The sequence below is a fragment of the Giraffa tippelskirchi genome, chromosome 7, assembly GCF_054371585.1.
Source record: "Giraffa tippelskirchi isolate mGirTip1 chromosome 7, T2T-mGirTip1v1.2.pri, whole genome shotgun sequence".
Lineage (NCBI taxonomy): Eukaryota > Metazoa > Chordata > Mammalia > Artiodactyla > Giraffidae > Giraffa > Giraffa tippelskirchi.
This window is the reverse complement of record NC_137281.1, coordinates 147,585,492-147,608,726: the sequence shown is the minus strand read 5'-3', so window position 1 is coordinate 147,608,726 and position 23,235 is coordinate 147,585,492. Positions and strand designations below refer to the sequence as shown.

The window sequence follows — 23,235 nt, the reverse complement described above, 5'->3', positions numbered from 1 at the left end:
TCATGATACAGCAGTCCATGAAGCACTAGACTGGATGCGGCGCCCCACAGTCTCTGGGGTGCCTCGTAGACTCGATGAGGTGCCCTAAAGAGGAAGAGAGGCAATCAGCCCCTGCCTGCACGTTCGCAGGTGAGCAGGCCAGGGTCTGCTGCAGAGACCCAGGTGTCTTGGACTCTCGGGGAGGGAGCAGGGGTGAAGAGGGAGCACCTACAGGAGGAAATCTGGGTACCAATAGGAGCCCTGCAGAGTCATGTAACCATCAGGCGGAGCTGCATGGGGCAGGATCGCCACCCTCACACTCCAGGCGGCCCCCAGAGAAGAAGAGCAACATGACAGAGTGACAAGGACGCCAGCAGCGCACTCTCAGCTGGCCACCCTCTCCCAGAGGAGGGAGGAAGAGCAGCCTCTGGAGTGCCTCCCACCCAAGAGGCCTCAAAGAGCTTCTGCAGCACCCCCAGGCCACCCTAGCCTGACCCCGGGCTGCCTGATCTTCAGTTCAGTTCAGTCACTCAGTCTTGTCCGACTCTTTGTGACCCCATGGACTGCAGTACGCCAGGCCTCCCTGTCCATCGCCAACTGCTGGAGTTTACTCAAACTCATGTCAGTTGAGTCGGTGATGCCATCCAGCCATCTCATCCTCTGTCATCCCCTTCTCCTCCCGCCTTCAGTCTTTTCCAGCATCAGGGTCTTTTCCAAGGAGTCAGTTCTTTGGACCAGGTGGCCAAAGTATTGGAGTTTCAGCTTCAGCATCAGTCCTTTCAATGAATATTCAGGACTGATTTCCTTTAGGATGGACTGGTTGGATCTCCTTAGAGTCCAAGGGACCCTCAAGAGTCTTCTCCAACACCACAGTTCAAAAGCATCAATTCTTGTGCACTCAGCTTTCTTTCTAGTCCAACTCTCACATCCATACATGACTACTGCCTGATCTTAGCCACTCCTTTTTTCCTAATACATCCCTTGTAGAAAAATCAGAAAATAAGGAGGGGTGGAATCCTGGTGGCCCTGGATCCAGCCACACCTGAGGACAGGATCTGCAGAGAAGTGAGCCTTTGCGGCTTCTGCTTCTCTCATTTGGGTTTCTTCCATTCCATCTGAGCCACCAGGGAAGCCCTCCTTCATCCCCAAGTCCCAGCACCCCCAGCCCTTGGTGTCTTGCTTCCTAGATCATTTCCCCCACCCCTGTGTCCCCTCCTCCTCTCTTCTCCAGCCTGCCTTCCCCAGGGACTACCTCCTCCACCAACTCCTCCTACGAAATCCATCCTTTCCCTGGGCTGCCCATGCAGCCTGCCCTGGCAGCTCTACTCCGTGGCCACTGCTGCAGACAATGCCAGGAAGGGGGAGGGTGGCGACTGGGTGCCCACCAGCTCTGCCTGCACAGGGCCACATCCACAGATCTGCTCCCCAGCCTCCATCCACACATCCATGTATAAGCCATGGGGCTTTGGGCGGGCCACAGGGACAGTGATCCTACTGACCTTGGAGGGTGGTTCTGAGGATGAACTGAGACAAGGCACACACAGCTCTCAGCATAGTGCCTGACCTAGGATAATTCCTCAATAAACTGTTTATCGTTCTTTCACCCCCTAAAAAGGCACTCACTTGAGTTTAAAGATACAATGCCAGGCATTCTAATTTGTACCTCCCTCACTCTTGAATGTTTTTGCCTCTATGTCCCTTTCACACCTGGCAACACCAATACCAGCTTTGGCTAGAGTTTTTGGAAGGCATCAGTAAGGCCAGTTAAAATCAATTGCTTCCGCACAGAGCCGAGCGCCAGATGACTGGAGGCACTAACATCTTCTGGTGTGACAGAATTATTATCGGCAAGACCTAACATCAGCTTTGGTTTTGCAGGAGGAAGGCTATGCCTTGACACTCACAGCCCTCCCCTACCATTATGCTTGGAACTCCAGAGGGTTATCTTACGGCAGTGATTCTCAAAGATGATCCAGCAGGATCATCATCATCTGGGAACTTGCTAGAAATACAAATTCCCAGGCCCACCCCAGACCTAGATGGGACCCAACACTACATGTTAACAAGCAGTCAAGTCATCCAGAAGATTCAGATGCATGTTCTGGTTTGGAAACCACAAATCTGAGGTTTCACAGCCTTTAGGTACTATACATTCTTAAATCAGCCTTCCTGTTGTCCAGGTCTTTGGCTTCAAACAAGCCCAGAGAAAAGGACTTTTAAAAACAGTGATTACTAATTTTTAACAAGAGGAAATTTTAGGAGAAAAAGAAACCCTTACTAATTATTAGGCTACAGCTCAGAGTGTGTCCAATTAAACATGAAGTGATCAGCCTTTCTGTTTTTTAATATATCATTTTTCCTTTTCGTTTTCAGCTTTTCATTGAAGTAGCATACATACAGAAATGTTCATGTATCCCAAGTGTACACAGTACAAGGAATGTTCATGAAATGAATACCTCTATGTACCCACCCAGCACCTGAGTGCAGACATTGAACACTGCTGGAAGTCCAGATGCCCCTTTCTGGTTACCATCCCTGCCTAAGTTTCTTTCTTTTTTTAAATTGTAGGAGTAGTTCAATCAAAGAAAATTATTTTAAAGAAAAAAAGAAAAGTGAAGTCGCTCAGTCGTGTCTGACTCTTTGCAACCCCGTGTACTGTAGCATACCAGGCTCCTCTGTGCCTGGGATTTTCCAGGCAAGAAATTTTAAATTTTAAAGCAATTTTAAAGAAAGTCACCACCTTATCACCGCACACCAGAATTATTACAGTTTTCGCTCATTTCCGTCAACACATACATTTTATGTAGTTTAATATTTTAGTTACAATGTATACATGTTCCCAGTTGTTACACACGCTTCACAAGCATCACTTTAAAAGAGTCCAAGAACTTTCCTGGTGGTCCAGTGGTTAAGAATCCACCTTCCAATGCAGGGGACTTGGGTTGGATCCCTGGTCAGAAAGTTAAGATCCCACATGCTGCAGGGCAACTAAGCCCATGCACCCCAATGAAAGGTCTCATGAGCCACAACTAAGACCCACCGCAACCAAATAAATAAATAAAAGGATCTGACATGATACCATCACATCAAAGTCTCCATTTATTTCACCATTCTCCCATATTTAGGTTGTCTCTAACTGCTCACTTCTGTAATGAACCTCTCTGGGCCTTATGCTTCCTTCTTCTCTGGAATGAGACTGCCTTAGAATCAGCTCTCAGCAGTGAAATTACTGAGTCAAAGGCTCTGAATATTTTACTGGGGCTCTTTATTATTTGTACTGTTTTTTAAATACAAACTCCATTTCATTTTGGGTAATACTTCTGCATATTTCCGAGCTCCTCCCAGCATCTTACATTTCTGGATAGAGATTCTTCTCTCCCACCTTCTTGTGAACTCAGAAGACTTTTGGTAACCATGGGGAGGAGTGGGGAATGCTAGTAAATTACAGCGCCTTCACATTAAGCTGCTGTGCAGCTGGGCAGGGACATCAGGCAGGAGCCCAGACCACCCTCTCCCATGTACATGTGGGGAGGAGGGGGCTTTCAAGGATAGTTGAAGCCTTTCCTAGGGACCATCCCCCCTGGTGGCTCAGACAGCAAAGAGTCTGCCTGCAATGCAGGAGCCCTGGGTTTGATCCCTGGGTTGGGAAGATCCCCTGGAGAAGCAAATGGCAATCCACTCCAGTACTCTTGCCTGGAAAATCCCATGGATGGAGGAGCCTGGTAGGCTCCAGTCCATGGGGTCGCAGAGTTGGACACCACTGAGCGACTTTACTTTCACTTTCCCCGGGGAGCCCCACAGGAAGCTCTCAGTGGCCACTGGAGGTTGAACAAACCTGTTCCTCTTCTCGGGAGAGACAGAGATGGTGATGGAGACAGTTGGACAAAGATGGACAAGGGAGGAGGACCCAGTTACAGCCACAGAGTCCAGCCGCCCAGAGCGATTGCAGGGCTGTGTGTGGGCCGGGCAGGACAGGAGTGTTCCTTATCCAGGTGCTGCTTGTTCTCATTCCCGAGGACTCTCCTCTTCCCCTGGAGGGATGGGCAGGGCCAGGAGGGTAGGATGAGTCTCAGGGGAGCTCAGAGCTGGGAGGTCTGAGCGGAGAGCACTCACCTGGGGCCATGAGACACTGGCAGGTCCCCCCGCTGCCCCCAGGCCATGAGCCAAAAAGGTGGGATGGAAAAGACATCAGGCTGCGGGGTGTAAATGAAAATGTTCATTCTGTCATCTTGGAGACAGAATAACAGTGGTGGAGAGCACAGTTTCCAGAGTTAATTCCCTGAGTTTCCTTGTGTATAACATGCGGGACATACAGAACCCAGCCCACAGGGTTCTTACGAGGATGAAATGAGTTAACACAAGGAAACAACTTAAGGACTTCCAATAAACCCACCCTGTCCACACCATGGGGGCCTGTGCTTTGACTTGAAGACACAGCCCGTGGAGAAGGATAAGACATGTCTGTCATGACCTTCCCGCCATCACTCATGAACCCAGTGAGAAATCCTAACTCTGTCCCCGGCTCCCCTGCCTCCTCATTCATTCATTAGTCCATTTCTGGTGGTGGTGGGGGGACAGGGGCCCTGGAGCAGATTAAGTCCATGACTGCCACACTGGCCACTTTTATCTCAGTCAGTCTCCTTGGCTCCAGCTGGATGTTGAGGGGACACTCCACTTTGCTGGGGCCCAGGGAGTTCCTAGCCCTTCCCGCCTTCCAATCCCCTGAGGGCGCAAAGGAGAGGCCATCTGAACCTCTGAACACAAGCCACCAGGGTCCAAGGTGGTAGGTTCTACTTGCCCCCAATCAGAGCAGGGAGCCTGGGGCTGAGCCAGCCAGATTTGACAGGGAGAGCTTCCCTGGTGGGTCAGCAGTAAAGAATCTGCCTGCAATGCAGGAGATCCTGGGTTCGATCCCTGGGTCTGGAACATCCCCTGGAGAAAGGAGTGGCTACCCACTCCTGTATTCTTGCCTGGAGAATCCCTTGTACAGAGGAGACTGGTGGGCTACAATCCATGGGGTCACAAAGAGTTGGACATGACTGAGCGACTAACATACCCACCCACCCCCCGCCACACACAGACACACACACATGGGAAATTAACACTGAACATTTGTTTCCCATGTGCTAGGCTCTGTGCTAGGTATTCTGATGCAGGCGGTCTCACACATATGGATATATTATTTCCATTTTACAGAGGAGGAAACTGAGGCTAAAATAAATTAAGCAACTTGTCTTCTCTTGAGCATCCACTATTGCCCAGCATGGTGCTGGCCACTGAAGGGAAGCAAAAAGAAGACCTAATTTTTCTCTTAAAGAAGTGTCCACTAGGGCAGGAGAAACAGGACTGGCCCAGAAATTCCTGCTGTGGTCCACATGGATACCAACTCAGTGCTTAGTGACGTGGCTCAGTAGAGTACCGTGGGGATGGAGTGGAGGAGTGGTGAGGCTTGGACTAGGAGGGAGAAGAAGGAGGCAACCACTGCAGTCATTAAGGGGGACAGGGAGTGGGACACGCCAGGGCCCATCTTGCATCCCAGACCCCCAGCTGCCCTGGGTTCTCAACTCCTCCAGCCCCTACTTGGCCCCCTCCACTGCCTTGGTCATGTGGCCCCTGCTTCAGCCTGCACAGAAGTCTACTGGAAAGGAAGGAGGATGGACCCAAAGGATGAGATCTTTCAAGAGGAGACCCCGGTGAATGAAACAAGTGCTGATTTTAAATCTTCTCCTCCCTGGCCTGGCAGACAAAGCCCAGGACCTCTCCCCACAAACCCTTCCACTCTCCATCCTTGTGAGTGACCCACGTAACAGGTTCTCATGGGCCAGCTCCTCACCTTATCCTTGTCTCTCACTCATCCCTGGTCTGCGAAGCTGAGCACAGAACAACAGACTGTGTAAGCACACCTGTTTGGTTCAGTCTGTGGAGTTGGTTGGACCCTTCAAGGGCAATACCCCTCAGTATTTCCATCTGTAAAATGGGACTAATGTGCATTTCCTCGCACTTCAGAGGCAATGGTGAGACACATCCCTGGAGAAGGCCGCTGCTGTTTGAGCCTGGCTTCATCCAGTGAGCACCTGCTGTGTGTCTGGCACTGATAGAGCAAAGATGAACAGCAAATGATCCCAGCTGTCAGCGACTCCAGAGCCCAGGAGCAGAGGCAAACAAGTAACATGGTGACAGGCACATGGAGAGATGGGGCCTGGGGTGGGGGCCTGGGGGCCAAAGAGAGTCAGGGAAGAACTCACAGGAGAGTCTGCCAAGTGGGCGTCCTAGGGGTGAGGACGGGCATTCTAGATGGAGAGGTGGGGGCATCCATATACAAGGGCAGGGGTGCAGTACCACACACAGAATTCACCAGGGGGGGCAGTAGGACCCTGTGGTGGTGACATCAGTCTGGAGCCAGACTGCTAGGATTCCAAACCCTCCTTCTGTCTGATCTTCTAGACATCTCTAAGGTCTCTGAGCCTCAGTTTTCTCCTAGGTGTTACTATCCCTCCAGGTCTGACTTTTTTTTTTCAGGGTAAAATGAGTTATGCACATAAAGCCCTTAGAAGCCTGCCTGGCATGGGCTCGCTGCCAAATAACATTAGAGATGATGATGAAATCCGAGGCTGGAATGCCCAAATAGGTCCACATAACAGACAGGGCATGAACTTAGGGGCTGGAAATGGCTAGATAGTCCAAGATACGTGGGATGAACCCCAAAGGGGCAAATTTGTAGACATCAGACCCTTTTAGCTGTCCAGTCGATTTCATCATCATATTAAGGAAAAAAGTATTTGGATGAGCAGGTGTGTAAGAGTCATTCCTCAGTTCTACTCCGCTCTCTCGGCAGAACCGGGAAGGCAGTCCATGGTGCTGCCTGGATGAGGAGATGGTCCTCTGCCCGAGCCCGAGGACTCGCCCAGCAAGGACTCTTCAGCGCGGCCGGCCCGTCCCAGGCCGAGCGCCACCAGAGGGCGCGCTGGATCTCAGCGTGCGCGGAGCTGCGGGCGCGGGTGGGCTGGTGCGCGCCGTGCGCGCCGGGCAGGCGTGGAGTGGGCCCCCGGGACCAGAAAGAGAGCCTGCGTCCCCAGAAGTCAGCCCGGGAACTCAAGGGCCACATTTTCCAGGGACCTAGTCCGGAGCAATCAGGACAGAGGACTTAGAAAAGTGACACTGATCATACTAAATGTACATATTGCTCACTATGTACCACACATTGCAGTTAATCTTCACTAGAACCCTAGGAGAGTGATGCTACTGCTGCCCCACTTTAGAGATGGAGAAACTGAGTCTCTGCACAGCTGGGATTTGAACCCCCAGGGACGGTCACAGACAGAGCCTGTGTCCTTATGGATCACTCTGTACTATCTCTCTAGCAATGCCTTCTCCTCCTTCCACCTGAGGGTTCATCTCTTTCTCACTGGCAGGTCACTGGTTAAAGCAACTCAACCCTTCCCTGAAGGAAAGAAGTGCAGAGCTACATTTCCACTCTGCAGGTCAGCATCACTCCAGCTGTAAAACTCGAGGACCACACCACCGCCTCTAAGAGATTCTGATTTAATTAGCATTTACTGAACACTTACTGTGTGCCTCACTGTGGGTTTCCCTTATGGTTCAGCTAGTAAAGAATCCGCTGGCAATGTGGGAGATCTGGGTTCGATCCCTGAGTTGGGAACATCCCCTGGAGAATACTCCAGTATTTTGGCCTGGAGAATTCCATGGACCGTGTAGTCCATGGGATTGCAGAGTTGGACACAACTGAGCGAGTTTCACTTCGCTCACTACTGTGTGCCAGGAAGTGAATGAATGCCTCTACATCAGTCCCACACCACACTCCCAATAATGTGTGGATTGTGTGTCCTCATTTCCATTTCACGCTTGAGTCAGGGAGGTAAGAGACTTTCATGTGGTCACACAGTTACCCCGACTGCCTCTGCTGCTCCCACCACCAACACGCATTCGTTCAGCAAACCTTTATCGAGCACTTACTCTGTGCCAGGCACTGTTTAGATGCTGGGGAATCAACGGGACTGATGAAAACTCCTGCTTTCTTGGAGCTGACCTTCATCAGCTCTTGGGAGTCCCCAGGGGCATTAACTCAGCTCTTGTTTCTAGATGCCTCATGAGAAGAGGCCATGTGGATCGAACAGAAAGGAAACCAAGCTTTCTGCATAGGGTGACATCTATGAGATAATACTCCTGAACTTCTTCTGGAAGGAAAGGCACCAATGCTTATTATGGGTAGAATTGTGTCCCCTCAAGATGATATATAGGCATCCCTGATAGTTCAGTTGGTAAAGAAACTGCCTGTAATAACAAAGATCCGTCTAGTCAAAGCTATGGTTTTTCCAGCAGTCATGTATGGATGTGAGAATTGGACTATAAAGAAAGTTGAGAGCTGAAGAATTGATGCTTTTGAACTGTGGTGTTGGAGTAGACTCTTGAGAGTCCCTTGGACTACAAGGAAATCCAACCAGTCCATCCTAAAGGAGATTAGTCCTGAATATTCATTGGAAGGACTGATGCTGAAGATGTAACTCCAATACTTGGACCACGTGATGCGAAGAACTGACTCACTGGAAAAGACCCTGATGCTGGGAAAGACTGAAGGCAGGAGGAGAAGGGGACAACAGAGGATGAGATGATTGGATGGAATCACTGATGCGATGGACATGATTTTGAGTAAGCTCTGGGAGTTGATGATGGACAGGGAAGCCTGGCATGCTGCAGTCCATGGGGTCACAAAGAGTCGAACAAGACTGAGTGACTGAACTGGAAGATGATTTATGAAAAGCTAACCCCCACGATCAGGAATGTGACTTCATTTAGAAATATGGCTTCTGCGGATGTAATCAAGTTAGGATGAGGTCATAGCGGAGTACAATGGGCCCTCATCCAATGTGACTCATGTCCTTATAAGGAGAGAAGAGACGGACACACACATTCACACACATGCGGGGCAGGGCCATGGGACAGTGGGGACACAGGCTGCAGAGCTACTGCTGTGTGGCAGGGAACTCCAAGGACGGCGGGCTATCACCAGAAGCTAGGAAGAGGCAAGTAAGGCTCTTGCCTCTAGGTTTCAGAGAGAGCGTAGTCCTACTGAGACCCTGATTTCAGACTTTTCTTCCAGAACCGTGAGACAGTACATCTCTGCTGTTTTAAGCCACCCAGTGTGTGGTAGTTTGTTACGGCTGCCCTTGGAAACTAATGGTATTAACTTTTTTTCCCATCAATAGGGATAAACCTGGCTTATCCACCCACCAGTTTCCTCACCCCATGCCCACAATGGTCAAGGTCAGGGTTTTCCTGGTGTAGAACTCGCGGGGCACGACAACATCAATCCCCAGTCTGTGGTCTCAGCACAGCCGTCCTCTACCTGTCTGAACTAGCCCATGGTTCCCACCAGGATGACAAAGGTGCCTCCGGTTGGCAGAGGCAGGGCAGACAGCAGGCAGGTGTGCCCAGGCCCCCACACCTCACCTGCCAGCCTGGCTCTGCCAGCCGCACTCAGCATCGCCAAAGCCCCGTGTTACTACTGTACTGCTTGTGGATTCCTGGGGAGGGGAGAGGCAAAGAGAGGGGCAGCCTCACACCAGTCCATCCAGCTGTGTCCAGGTGGCCCACGACAGTGGCAGACAGAGGGCACGAGCCTCGTGGGGAGTCACACGTGGCCCAGCCCCCGTCTCAGCAGCTACCCCACGAAGTGCCTTCAGGTAGCTGTCATTGTGCCTGGTTCGCCTGAGAGCTCCAGGTTCTGGGAGGCAGAATACTGACTCTGTTGGCGTAGCATATTCTGGTTTGGTGATGTGAAAAGTGCCAGGTCTCAAAACTGTAGAGAGACCCAGTTCCTCACGGTGAAGGGGCAGACACATAGGGACCTAGTGGCCTCTGTTATCTTGGGAGATTGGGGCCCTTGAAACACTCACTTGGACTCTCCTGGGCGGTCCTGTAGGCCTCCCTGCCGCCCTTCAGCTCCCTGAAACTACTGGGCAGCCTGGCTTTCAGAGGCAGCCCTGGGAGACTGCTAATTTGGTGAGGGCAGGGGCTCACAGTGACTTTCTCCATCAAAGGAAGCTGGGCACGTGGCCCACCCTGCCCACTGCCGGGTCCTTCTGGATCGTCTGGTCCAGTTTACATGGGAAAGAAAAGAGCAGAGGTTCCATCCAGACGTCCCACCTGGGACTGGGGACAGCTTTTGGCTGGAACGTCCCTTGGGGTGGATATTTCAGAAATCAGAGCAGGTTGGTAGGCGGCAGCAAGGGGAAGGATGCAGAGAAGAGACCTCCATGGCATTTCCTAAGAGAACGCTTGTCTTCCTCGTGAACAGGTACCCAATGAATGGGGTGAAGATGAGGAAGGGAGGGCAGTGCAGGGAAGCTGGCACGGCTCTCGCCAGGCCCTGCTCCTCATCAGGCCCCCCCAGCTGCATGGTTTCCCCTCGCACACTCCTATTCCTTCCCTTCCTTCCCTCCCTTCTTCCCTTCCTTCCTTTCTTCTCTGTTCACTCATCATGTAACGAAACTTTAATGAGTTCTACTTTGTACCAGATGATCCTCTAGGTACTAGGGCGTCAGCAGTGAGAAAACAGACAGGACACTCTGCCTTTGTGGAATTTACGTCCTAGTGGATGCACCTCTCCCTTTGCCTTTTACCAACTCATTGCCTGCATTCTTCTCTTACAACCCACCCAGCTGTTGGCAGCCACGATAACGCCAGTTGGAGAGTCTAAGCCTCATTTTCTCATCTAAAGCTGTCAATGAAGTGCCGACAGTGTGCGGGCACCGTTATAGGCCCTGGACATCTTGGGCACTTGTCATGAGGCCACAGCTCTCTGGGTGAAGAGCAGTTGAAGAGAAGTACCCCTCCCCGCCAGACCAGTCCATCTCGCTGGGCACAGAGAACGCACACGAAATGCTTGATTATTTGTGCAAATTGTGCACAGACTCCAAAGGACAGTGGAAAAGCCAGTGTTAGGCCAAAGTATGGAGGCCTCCCCCTCCCCACTGGCTTCCTCTCTGGGTCCAGACCAGGATCACACCTTTGTGACCACAGCCCCCTTGCACACTTTGGAGACCAGCAGACCACAGCCAGAAGCTGGGCTGCACTGGGCCCCGTGCCTCCTGGGAGTTATCTCCCCGCCGCTTCAGCCAGGCCGCTCTGGACTCAGGCAGCACCCCCCATTCCTCCCTCCCCACTTTAATTAACTCCGCCCGGATGCGCTGACTCACTCGTGGGCTCCGTGACCCTCCTGGTTGCAGAGGACACCTCCTCAGACACAATTACATTTGAGGATGAAGCATTTCCTCTGGGCACAGAACAAGCCCGTGAAAGCTTTTGCGGGGGGAGCGGGGAGGGGGTCTGTTTGGAGATGACTCACGGAACAGGCCTCGAGGTGAGGGTGCATCTCACTCAGACATTATCCGACTGGTGGCTTCATTACTCTACGAGAGTTTCTCTTCTTGGGGGGAAGAAGGAATGTGTCTACCTTTCCAGACAAAAGGGGCCTAATATACGCATTGACGGGGTCACATCCAGCCCCAGTCAAAACACCTATGCTTAGAATTTCCAAAGCTCCAGGTGGCAACCAACAAGTCCATGTGTATTTAACACACTTTGTGTGCCCTCCCTAATATCCCTGAGATATTCTTAGTCCCATTTTCTGGATCAGCAAATCAAGTCTGGGAGAGACCAAGAGAACTGCTTTCTCAGGAACCACACTGCCCTGAAGAATGAAATTAGCTAAGAATGATTCTGGGGTCTAGCACTGGTGACTGGAATAGCCCAGAAAAAATAGCCCAGTCCCCTTTCCTGATTTGTATTTTGAAGACGCAGGAGAGAAAAGTAAGAAATCAGCCTGCAGGGCTGTGATGGGACAGTGTTCTGGTGGGGGTCTCTGTTGCCTTCGAAGTCCAGCCCCTTGCAAGTCTCTGGGGACCAGCCAGCCAGACCCCATGCTGGGGCCAGTCCAGGTCTGTGCCTGGCAGCGTGGTGGTGGTGGGGGGGGAAGGTCACTGGTGTTTCCTTTGCTGTGAGCTGGCATCTCTGTCTAAATTAAAGCAGAGGGTTTGCATTTTAATGACGATTTTCCCAGGTTTGTTCCACTTTGAAGTGGCTGTTATTAAGAATACCGGACAAGAGAGGTCCAGTGGGAGATGTGGCACATATTTAATTCGAAATACACTCAGACACTTTTCCTATGAAGCTGATAGGGATGTATCCATCCACCCATCCGACCACCCAGGTACTTCCTGCCCAGGATTCAGGTGTGGGGAGATCAGCGAACTAGACACACACAGTGCAAACCCTCCACAGCTAACCGTCTGATGGGCATGCTGTAAGTCATAGAGATACTCTGTACAAAAAGGCAAAAATCCAATCCACTCCACCCCTAACCTCTTACTAGCTCTGAGCAACAAGATCAGGGTTTAAGCTCCACGGGAGGAGAAATGTCCCTCTGAACAGACCCTGCACGGGCAAGAGAGAGGGAGAAAGGAGGAAGGGGCCACTGCTTTGGCCATTAACTGGGTGGCGACTCGGTGGGGGAGAAAGGCTCCTTCTGAACTGTTTGCTTGGAGTCCTTGACCTCAAGTTTGGCCTAACAGAGATACCCTGGACCTTGGGGCCTGTTGGGGCTGGCTTTGTGTCCTGCCTGGCTCCATCACTTAATAGCTGTGCCGCTTTGAACAGATTACTTAGCCTCTCTAAGCCTGGAGTTCTTGATATGCAAAATGGAGTCATACCCTCCTGGAAGAGTTGCTGGGCAGATCAGTGAGTTAGCTCAGTACCTGTGCTATGCCTGCAGTAGCATTAAGCATCCATAATAATAGCTAATAGTATGTAGCCTGTACTGAGGGCTTCACCTGAATTCTTATTTAACTATCCTTTTCCCGATCTTCCCTGGTAGCTCCGTTGGTAAAGAATCTGTCGTCTGCAATGTGGGAGACCCCGGTTCGATTCCTGGGTCAGGAAGATCCCCTGGAGAAGGGATAGGCTACCCACTCCAGTATTCTTGGGCTTCCCTGGTGGCTCAGATGGTACAGAATCCGCCTGCATTGCGGGAGAGCTGGGTTCGATCCCTGGGAAGATCCTCTGGAGAAGAGAAGGGAAAGGCTACCCACTCCAGTATTCTGGCCTGGAGAATTCCATGGACAGAGGAGCCTGGACGGCTAATGTCCATGGGGTTGCAAAGAGTCGGACACGACCGAGCGACTTTCACTTTCTCACTATCTTTCTTCCTCTCTCTCTCTCACACACATTCATGAATGGATGCTATTATTACTTCACTTTACAGATGAGGAAACTAGGACTTGGGGAACAGGTAGCCAGCGCACAGGTAGTTGCACAGGTAGTGAGACAGCTCACTGGGATTTAAGCCCCATCCCTCTGGCCCCAGGGCCTGTGCCCAATATTAATCCTTCTCACCACCTGCATGCACAGCATAGACTGACAGCAGGCTAGTCTAGAGGCTGGACTCCTCCTTAAACCCATGGAGAATAACCCCTAGTTGGATGAGTTAAAAAAAAAACATAGTCTAAATGAAACCATCTCCTTCCTGAGCGAGGCTGCTGCCCAGGCAGCCAGCCCTCTAGCTTGTTCCAAGGGGCGGGGGCCGTGGGGGCGGGAGACGGGAAGGGGAGGCTCCCTCCCTGCTGTCTCCCCAGCAGTGGCACCTGGAGACGCAGCACAGGGGCGCTGCGGGCAGTGTGTGTGCCAACACGTGCCTGTGAGCGTGTGTGTTGGGGGCGATGTTATTCACAGCCGCTGGCCAACAGTAAGTAAGACAGTGGGGCTTGATTCATGAGGTCTGACAGGAAATCTATAGCATGTGGTGTCTATAATCCGCACGCTACGACGTGGCAAAATGAAAGAACAACAGTCCAATTACGGGATCCTGGTTGATCCCAGGCACTCTCCTCAGACCATGCAGGGCCTGGCTCAGCCTGGTGGGGGGACAGTCTGTAGGAACGGCCGGTCTGATGCCCCCAGGGTCTGGCCATGTGGACCCCGGCCCCCCAGAAGCAGCAGAGACGGTTGCCTGGGACACGGGAAGGGGTGGTCTGGGGGTCGATGTTCCCAGCCGGCTTGCTGAGCACCTAGTGCCCTGGCATCCTGAGGCCTCGCTCCAGAGGAGTGCCTCAGGCAAACAAAAAAGCTCCTATCCTCTCTGCCTCCTGTTTTAGAACCCAGGAAGCCCAGTGTGTTGCCCTGGCTGGGTGGAGTCATTTCAAGTTCTGGCCTTTAAAGTACTGAGAGAAGGCTGGGTTCTAAGGGCTCAGTGGGCTGGGGGTGTTAACTCTCCCCTTAAGGGCATATAGCAGTTCCCTACCAGGTGTGACGATTATCCATGTAGTAGTTTTCCTTCACCTTTAGGGCAGAACCTGTAGCTCTTCCACCCTTTCAGCGCCGATAATGGCCCTGACAATGTACTGCATCCAATGAACATCCACGAGTGAATGTGACCTTATTTAGAAACGGCATCTCTGCAGATGTCATCAAGTTAAGGTGAGGTCATGCTGGATTAGGGTGGCCCTAACATCCTTATATATGTAGCTCAGCTGGTAAAGAATCTGCCTGCAATGCGGGAGACCTGAGTTCAATCCCTGGGTTGGGAAGATCCCCTGGAGAAGGGAAAGGCTACCCACTCCAGTATTTTGGCCCGGAGAATTCCATGGACTGTATAGACCAGGGGGTCACAAAGAGTCGGACACAAACGAGCTACTTTCACTTTCACTAACATCCTTATAGGAAGAGGGAAATCTGGACGCAGAAACATAGACACACAGGGAAGGCCACGTCAGGCAGAGGCAGAGATGGGAGCGATGCATCGAGAAGCCAAGGAATGCCAAGATTCTGGTCACCACCAGGAGCTAGGAGAGAGGCACAGAACAGACCCTTCCTCAGAATCTGCAGAACGAGCACGGCCCTGCCAGACACCTTGATGTGGGACTTCAAGCCTCCAGAATTGTGAGAGAATAAATATCTGTTGCTTGAAGTCACCCAGTTTGTGGCACTTAGTGACAGCAGCCTCAGGAAATGAGCATAGGCAGTATCCTGCACACAGTAAATACCTAAGCAGACAAATGTGTGCAGAGCACCTGAAAGGTCTAAATTCAAGTCCTGGCTCCACCATTTAATTGGGTCTCTCTGATCCTTCTCAAGTCGTCCTGCAAGGCCTTCCCCACACGGCAGCCAGAGCAAGTGTTTAATAGCATAGATATGATAGTAACAGGGCAGGTTTTGAGCACATGCTATGTGCCAGGCACTGTTCCCATCCTTTACAGGCAAAAGTTACATTGATTTCATCCTCACAATTACCATTACTAACCCCATTTTACAGATGAGGAAACTGAGCCCAGAGAGGTTATGAAACACTCAAAATAACACAGCTAATTAGTACAGGCACTGAAATCCAGGCAGCCTATTTCCAGAATCCAGGCTATCACCCACCACATTTGTTGTTACCCCGTTTAAAATCACCCAGTGTGACTTCACACCACACATAGAATAAGATAAAAACTCCTTACAGTGACTGACAAGGCTTTGTCTGATCTATCTTTGACTGAACCTACCTCCCCAATCTCCCCAGTACATGGTTACAAATTCTTTATTATTCCTCCTGTTATGAAATGGAGCCTAATTCCTGTCCTCTTGAATCTGGACTGGCCCCAGGGTCAGGAAGATCTCCTGGAGAAGGAAATGGCAGCCCACTCCAGTGGAGAATCCCCATGGACAGAGAATTACCTGGAGAATTACTAGGACATGGAATTACGTGGAGAATCCCCATGGACAGAGGAGCCTGGCGGGCTACAGTCCATGGTGTCGCAGAGAGTCGGACACGACTGAGCGACTAAGCAGCAGCAGCAGCAGTGGCTAGCTTAGTCAGTAGAATGAGGCAGAAGTGATGACACGTAATTTCTAAAGCCAGATCAGAAGCAGCCATCGGCTTGGAATATTCACTCTTGGAACCCAAGCGCCATGCTGTGAGAGTGCCCAAGCAGTAGAGACTCACGTGGGGAGGACCTGAGGCTGCCAGCTGACAGTCCAGCCAATAACCAGCACCACTTGCTAGATATGTGGAGGAGTCATCCACTCCAGCTCAACCCCAGTTTGATGTTTGCAGAGCAGCCACAAACCATTCTCTCCAAGCCTTAAACCCATGTTTCAGATTTGTGAGAAAGATGAGTGATTTTTGCTGTTTCAAAACACTATGTTTGGGGAGGGGTTGGTTACACAAGACTGGGATCCAGACACCTGGCTTCGGACTCCATGCTCAGAAGCACTGCATCACACCATCTCGCCCTCCCTTAAAACCACTCCAGGAGTTCACATCAAGTTCAGAAAAAAACCACCAGCCCCTCACCATGACCTCCAAGGCCCTGTGGATCTGTCTGTCCAGTTTCTTCTTGGACCACACTCCTCCTCACTGCCTTCCATCTGTTTCTGTCCCTTAACCTTCTCAGGACCCCAGTCCTTTGCACAGGCCATTCCCTCTACCTGGGCTGCTCTTGGCACCCCTGGATCATTCTCACACTTCGTGCAGATGTCAAAAAGTCCCAAACCGCCTTCCTTGCCCACCCTGTCTAGATGACCCCTCTATCTCCCCAGCCCCTATCTCCCATCACCCTGTTAGATTCCTTTGTTGCTGTTTATTCCACTTTGCAGGGATCTCACTCTGTTTACTCAGTCCCTTTCCCATCTCCCCACTAGAACATAAGTGCCTCAAGTGTAGGAACTTGGCTGTCAAGTTTGCTGCTGCAATCCCAGGACCTGGCACCATGCCTGGCATGGAGTAGGTGCTTGGCAAGTATTTTCTTGATGGGTGAATGAGCGAATGAATGAATGAAGAATCCAGGCAGTTACTATTTATGAAGTTCTTACTCTGTGCCAGAAAACATGCTAAGTAATGTGTTTTCTAACATGTAACTGACAGTTCTGGGGCATGGATGTTACTCTTGCCATTTAACAGATGAGGAAATTGAAACTCACATGGACCGAATTCAAATCGGGATGCTATGGTCCCATAGCACATGCTCCTAGGCACTTGTTTCCTCATCTGAATGAAGGGGGATGATCCTATCACTTACCTCTCAGGGTGGTTGGTGATAGGGGAAGGACGCAGGTGGAGGTATGTGTCAGGTGCTGTGTGTCAGGTGAAGGGATGCCTTTAGTGATCGGCAGTGTTTTCCTGATCTTGGAAAGGCCAGGAGCTCAATGGGCTTCTCCCCCAGGCCTGCTTAGGGCTCTCGCCAAGTTTCCCCTGGTCCCCGATCTTGCTCACGATGTTCCTTCTTTCCTGCTAGGATGCCACCTCTTCTGAAAGGTGTGTGATCTGGAGAGGCAGAGGGGAGAGGGTGGCTCACACCCACCTGGGACGGTGTGTCCTGGCTCATGGCTCACTCCTTCTCGTGAACACCCATTCTGCCGCCCAGCAAGCACTTCTCTGTTCTCTGGCGGGTCCGTGTGTTAGCTCCTCCTCCGCACATACACCCTGATGTGTCTAAGGTGAGGCTGAGGCTTACCCCACTGTACACCTTCATGGCCTCCTCCACCACCTGTCCTCCTGTGTCCCAACCAGCCTGGCATTCCGAAATGCCACCCTGGGGTCCCAATCAGCCCATGCCCAGGGTCAACGGCCTCACAAGGTGCCCTCAGGGACCATGAACTCTGCCTCCCAGAGCACCACCTCCTACACCATTCTCCAACAGATTAGGGGCTGTCCCTTTAGAGAAAGGTGAGTCTGGATTTGTTAAAAGCATCTCCCAAGAATTATCATCTAGTGACATTCTCAGATTCTCCCCAAACCCAGCCTCTTTCAGTTTTGAATGTTTGCACTTGCTTATGTGAGTGGTTTAAAGAAGATAACTTGACCACAAGAGGTAGGTTCAGATTCTGGCTCTGAGAGACAGTGGGTGAGTTTATTCACCTCTCTGAGCAGGGATTAAGATCTCTGTCGAGAAAGGCAATTTTGATCAATTAAATGCTTTGTAAAGAGCTAGCATGGAGCCGGAGAAGGCAATGGCACCCCACTCCAGTACTCTTGCCTGGAAAATCCCATGGGTGGAGGAGCCTGGTAGGCTGCAGACCCATGGGGTCGCTGGGAGTCGGACATGACTGAGCGACTTCACTTTCACTTTTCCCTTTCATGCACTGGAGAAGGAAATGGCAACCCACTCCAGTATTCTTGCCTGGAGAATCCCAGGGACAGCGGAGCCTGGTGGGCTGCCGTCTCTGGGGTCGCACAGAGTCGGACACGACCGAAGCGACTTAGCAGCAGCAGCAGCAGCATGGAGCCTCTGTTCTCCACTCTACTGCAGAACCCCGAACCCATTCCTTCCGGGGACCCTGCAGGCTGGAAGCACTTGAAAGCTTTTAAGCCAAGTCTGTCTGCCTCTCAATCCTGACCGAGGGGCTCAGAAACAAGTTTCCAGTGGTGTCAGAAGAGCTGGGAAGCCTTGAGGGACAGGAGGCCACAGAGAGTGATCTCAGGAACTGGTTATCAGGGGCCTGGGCAAAGGGATGTGAATCTGAGGTATCTGTGAAGGAGGCTGCAGTGTGGTATGTGGGGAAGGGGCCAGCCTCAGCCCCCAGCCTGAGAACCAGTGAATGAGGACCTGGGATGTTGTCTATACAGGTGAGCGCCACGCAGGCTACTCTTCTGAGAAACGCCAGGTCTTAAAAGGTGCTGGGCACGCGTGGATTAGAAGGGGGGGGGGGTCGGGCAATCACAGTCAATCTCGATTAACCCAACCAGCAGCTCTCTGGGTGCAGGGCCGGGCCGAATCTGGGTTCTTCACGTGCCACCTCTCCAGCCCCGAGACAGAGCAGTGATTACACCCATTCTCGTGAGGAAACAGAGGCTCAGAGAGAATAAACCAATCAACACACTCATGAGAGTGCAAGCATCCCCACTTAGGTCCCCCCCACTGCCTGTGTGATTTCTGTCACCTCTGTGCCAGCGGACCTCACCCAAGGCAGGAGCTGTCAGCCAGCTACTCTACACCTCATTTTCCACCCCCCAGGTCCATTGTCCCTGATGATTTTCAATACTGCTGAGCAGAAGACTCACCCCAGAAGGGCAGGCGGCTTCATCTTTAGCCTTTGATTATGTCAGCTGTCCCCACTCCCTAATAAAAGCTGCTCACCAGATGGATGGGAGGGGCAGGAAGACCGGCAAGGAGGGAAGCACACACACCCGCATTTCAGTTCACGGCCACGGCCATCCCACGAGTGGGCCTGACTCTCCCCATTTTGCAGTGAAGGTCACTGAGCCCAGAGAGGTCAAGCTTCTTGCCTAAGGTCACAGGAAGTGATTGACGTGGAACCAAGAAGCCAGGCCACAGCCTTCAAACCGAGAATTCCCTCGCTCTTTCTACTATGTCATTAAAAACACTGAGAAAAAAAAAAAAGAAATTCAGAGTTAAAGGAAAGAAGAAGTGTGTCAGGAGCTCAGAGGTTGGAGATGCGGACACTGACGTCTGTCCATCTCCTGGCCGGGCCTGCAGTTATTCCAAGGGCTGTTATCTGAGGCCACGTCCCCCCCAACCCCTGGGTAGCAGAGTCAGAGCCATTCCTTCCAGGTCGTTTGGGAAAGATGCTCTCCTTGGGGGGAACGGCCACTCGCCAGACCCTGCTGTCCTTTCCCTGCCTCCTGGGCTCCCCAACATGCCCCCCAATTGTTATCTCTCAGTACACGGTAATTAGAGATGAGGCACGCTTGATAAAGATTGCCGCCTGCCCCGAGACAGAGCTGCCCTCTCGGACGTGTCTAATTAAAGTCCTGATTGATAAGATGAAGAAATCCCACCCAGATGGACGTGTGCCGGCCTCTCCCCTCCTCTGTGCGTGCAGCCTCTTCATTATGGTGGCGAGGGAGAGAGATATAAAGGACCCCAGGAAACGCTCCTACAAACCAATCAATACGTCCTTTTGTGCGATGTGGTGGGGCTGGGGCACGCGGCTCAGCCTTTTGAATCCTTTCTGGGGCCCTGGAGGCAACTGCACAGCTGGAAGTGTCCCCGTTGCCTCTGGCTGGTTGGGCTGGGAGGCTGTTCCTCCGATCAGGCCTAGGTCTGCTCCGGGGACACCTGGCCCAATCCTCCCACTTAGCCTGCTTTCTCTGTACAGCGAATCATAGTTTCTAGGATTCCTTGCAAAGCATACCCATGTCCACACAGCTGGACACTGCACATCCTTCAGCAGCCTCGAGCTAGGTGGGCGTGAACCTGTACACCGGGGGTGGAGCCCAGAAGCCACACGGGCCCCTCGACAGTGCAAGCAGAGTGCAAGAGAGAGGATGGCAGTGACAATGTCTTTCATCTGTTGGCACTCACCCCCTGCCAGGCACGTGCTAAGTGCATTTGTTACATCTCACTTCCTCCTCAACACACATCTTATCAGGTGGGCGCTGTTATTATTCCCAACTTAGAGGTGGGGAAACTGAGGCACAGGGAAGGTAGGTGTCTCGCCCAGGGTCACAGAGCTGCAACCCACCAATTTGATGCCAGAATCTATGCTGACTGACACCCATGATGCTATGGAGAGGAAATAAGCGATTACACCCAGGAGACTGTACTGTCCTTGGATACACATATGTTATTTTAAAGAATTTTTAAGGGCCTAGAAGGATGGATAATAAATTCATGATACTTGTTACTGGCAAGGAAGGGAAATAATGGAGCTGGGGGTTGGGCACAAAGGAGTCTCTGATTTACTTGTGAATTCTGTTATTAAAACACAGAAACATAAATAACAACACAGTATCAGTTGTCAGTTTGGGGTGGTATAGATACATAGTATTTTCTGTATTCTTTTCTTAAAAATATTATCTTCTGTTTTTAAAGAAAACCTACTGGCCAAAGGGAAACAAAATATTCTGTCCTCTTCTCTCCCAAAGTAGGGGAGAAAGCATGTGTTACACGCAATAGACTGCAATTTCCTTCTCAGCTCTGCCAAGAACAGGCAGTGTGGGGCTGAGATGCGCCCTCTGTCTATGAGAACACGCAGGTACCTGTGAGGGGCCATCACTGCTGAGTAATAGATGGATGACTAGGGTTAGGTGTCCCAATAGCTCATCCTGGCTCTCTTGTGGGGCCAGGATGGTGCCAAGGTGCCAGCTGGGGGCAGAGGGGCTGGGCCGCAGGCCAGGCAGCCAGCACTGCCCTCCTCCAGCAGTCAGGGTGCTCTGTCCCACCCCAGGCCTCAGCTCAATGGGATGACACAGTGCTGTACCAGCTAACAAACAGAAGTAATTTGATCAGCTTTCTCTAACTGGTGATAAGATCCTGACAAACCCTTTTAAATGCGTTTCTGGAGCAGGATGAAATCGTTTCATTTGGAGAGTAGAGGCCCCCCGGGAGTCGCCATGAAGCTCCTTTAGTGAGAGGTAAAAATATGCCAATCATTAATGAGGGGAGAATTACGGAGACTTTAATACAATCAGAAAGAGGAGCCCTCAGGCAGCTCGGGAATAAAACCTGCCCTTAAATCTGAGAGAGAGGAGGCGGCTGGAGGCAGGAAGAAGGAGGAGGCAACATAAACACAGAAAGCAGAAGCCTCAGGCTCCATTGGGCAAAATAGCCCATCGCCCTGTGGCTGGTGTCCCCATGGGACCCCGAGTCACATCAGGGACTCCTACCTCCCGGCAAGCAGGAGACGTAGGATGGGGTGGTAAATAATGAGGTTGTGTTCACTGAGCGTCCCCCTGGGGACAGTCCCCTCAAAACAATGACCAGGAGCTCATAAGTTCCTAGAAAAAGTCAGTGACTGACTGAAGCCTCCTTCCCAGCACCGCTATGGTAACAAGAGCTTTGAAAATTCCTTTTCTGGAGTGAAGGAAAAGATGGTTTCTGGTATCAAGAATTCCAGGTGATGGAGCTTCAGTCAGATGAAAAAGCAAGCACCTGCCTCTACCACAACACACTCCCCATCCCCTAGAAAGTTCTCTGCATTCCACCCACAGTACCATGGAAGGTGAGAGGAGGACCAGGGGTGTAACTAGACCAGTCTTCTAGAACTCCCTTGGTCAAGAGGCAGGGGTTGGAAAGACAGGAACTTTCCAAACTTTCAGAAAGTCTTTCATAAAGACTGTACTTTTTCTACCTGCCAGTGGTTTTCACAAACCCTCTTGTATACCTTGAGCCTCTCACTAGGGGCAGCTCAGTGAGACTGACTCAATGGTGAAAGTCCTCCACCTCCACCCACTGGACTGGCAGCCTCAGTCCCACTCACTGGATGGGCAGCCTCAGGGCCCCTGCAACTGATTCCTGTCTCTCAGGGACACCGTCAGTCAATAGCATCAGATGGGGTCTTTGCGACCCCATCCATCCACGCTTGGAGGTTCCTTCTCTCACGGCATCTCCTTCTACACTTCTCATTTGCTTCACAGCAGCTACCAGCCTCCTTGCAGTATATTAAACACACTGGGCCCGTTTCTACCTCAGGACTTTTGCACTTGCTGTGTGTTCCCTATGCCCGACACACTCTTCTCTGGACTTTTGCAGGGCTCCCTCCCTTACCTCCTCAGGTCTCTACTCAACCATAGCTAGGGATCTCTGGGTCCCTTGCTTTCCTAATTCTCCATGAACTTACCTATGTAATATACTAAATGCATTTATTGTCTTAGGTTTGGTTCTGTTTTGTTTTTATCTGCCCCCCTCAACACACACAAATGTTAAGATCCACGAGAAAAAGGACTTACGTCTGTCTTGTTGGCTACTGTATCCCCGTGCCTAGCACAGGCTAGCACATGTATTGGGATGGATGAAGAGTGAGGAGGGTCTTTGGGGTAGACTCCCTACTCCCATTCCTGACTTTGGCCACATGGGGAGAAGCACAGGCTGTCTGGCACCCCAGGAGGAAGATGATGGAAGGGACGGAGGAGATGCCAGCTATGAAGTAGGGGGTGTAGGGTGAGGAGGGCAGAGAGCAATGGGCCCAAAAACCCAGGAATAATGTCGGTGGAGCTCAAGGACTGCTGAGAGGTAGGGGTAGACTCAGGGGGTCAGGGACCGCTCACAGGCCTCTCTGCCCCTCCATCTCAGACCAGCTGTCTGCCACCCAGTCTCTACAAGCCCCTCTAAAACAACGCTCAGGAAGTCATCTGAAGCCTGGGGCTAGCCGGGGCAGGAGAGCTGCTCGGTCAAGACTTGGTCTTGGGCCCTTGGGCTGGTCCCTTCCCATCGCTGGTCCTTGTTTCCTCTGGCAGGGCATGAGAGCGGGGCAGGAGGGGACCTCGGAGGCCCCCTAGCACTGCCTTTTGTGACTCCTGGA

General features: G+C 51.6%; 1 protein-coding gene and 1 long non-coding RNA gene across 2 annotated transcripts in view; both read right to left on the bottom strand.

Moving 5' to 3' along the window:
* The window catches only part of ESRRB (estrogen related receptor beta), a 182,024-nt gene that overhangs the window by 129,816 nt on the left and 28,973 nt on the right, over positions 1–23,235 (bottom strand). The window lies entirely within an intron of this gene.
* Positions 11,769–23,165, bottom strand: LOC145515876 (uncharacterized). The gene is made up of 4 exons (XR_014061084.1): positions 22,664–23,165; positions 19,034–19,356; positions 17,052–17,296; positions 11,769–12,013 (listed from the first exon to the last, which is right to left on the bottom strand). It is a non-coding gene; the product is annotated as an uncharacterized LOC145515876 (long non-coding RNA).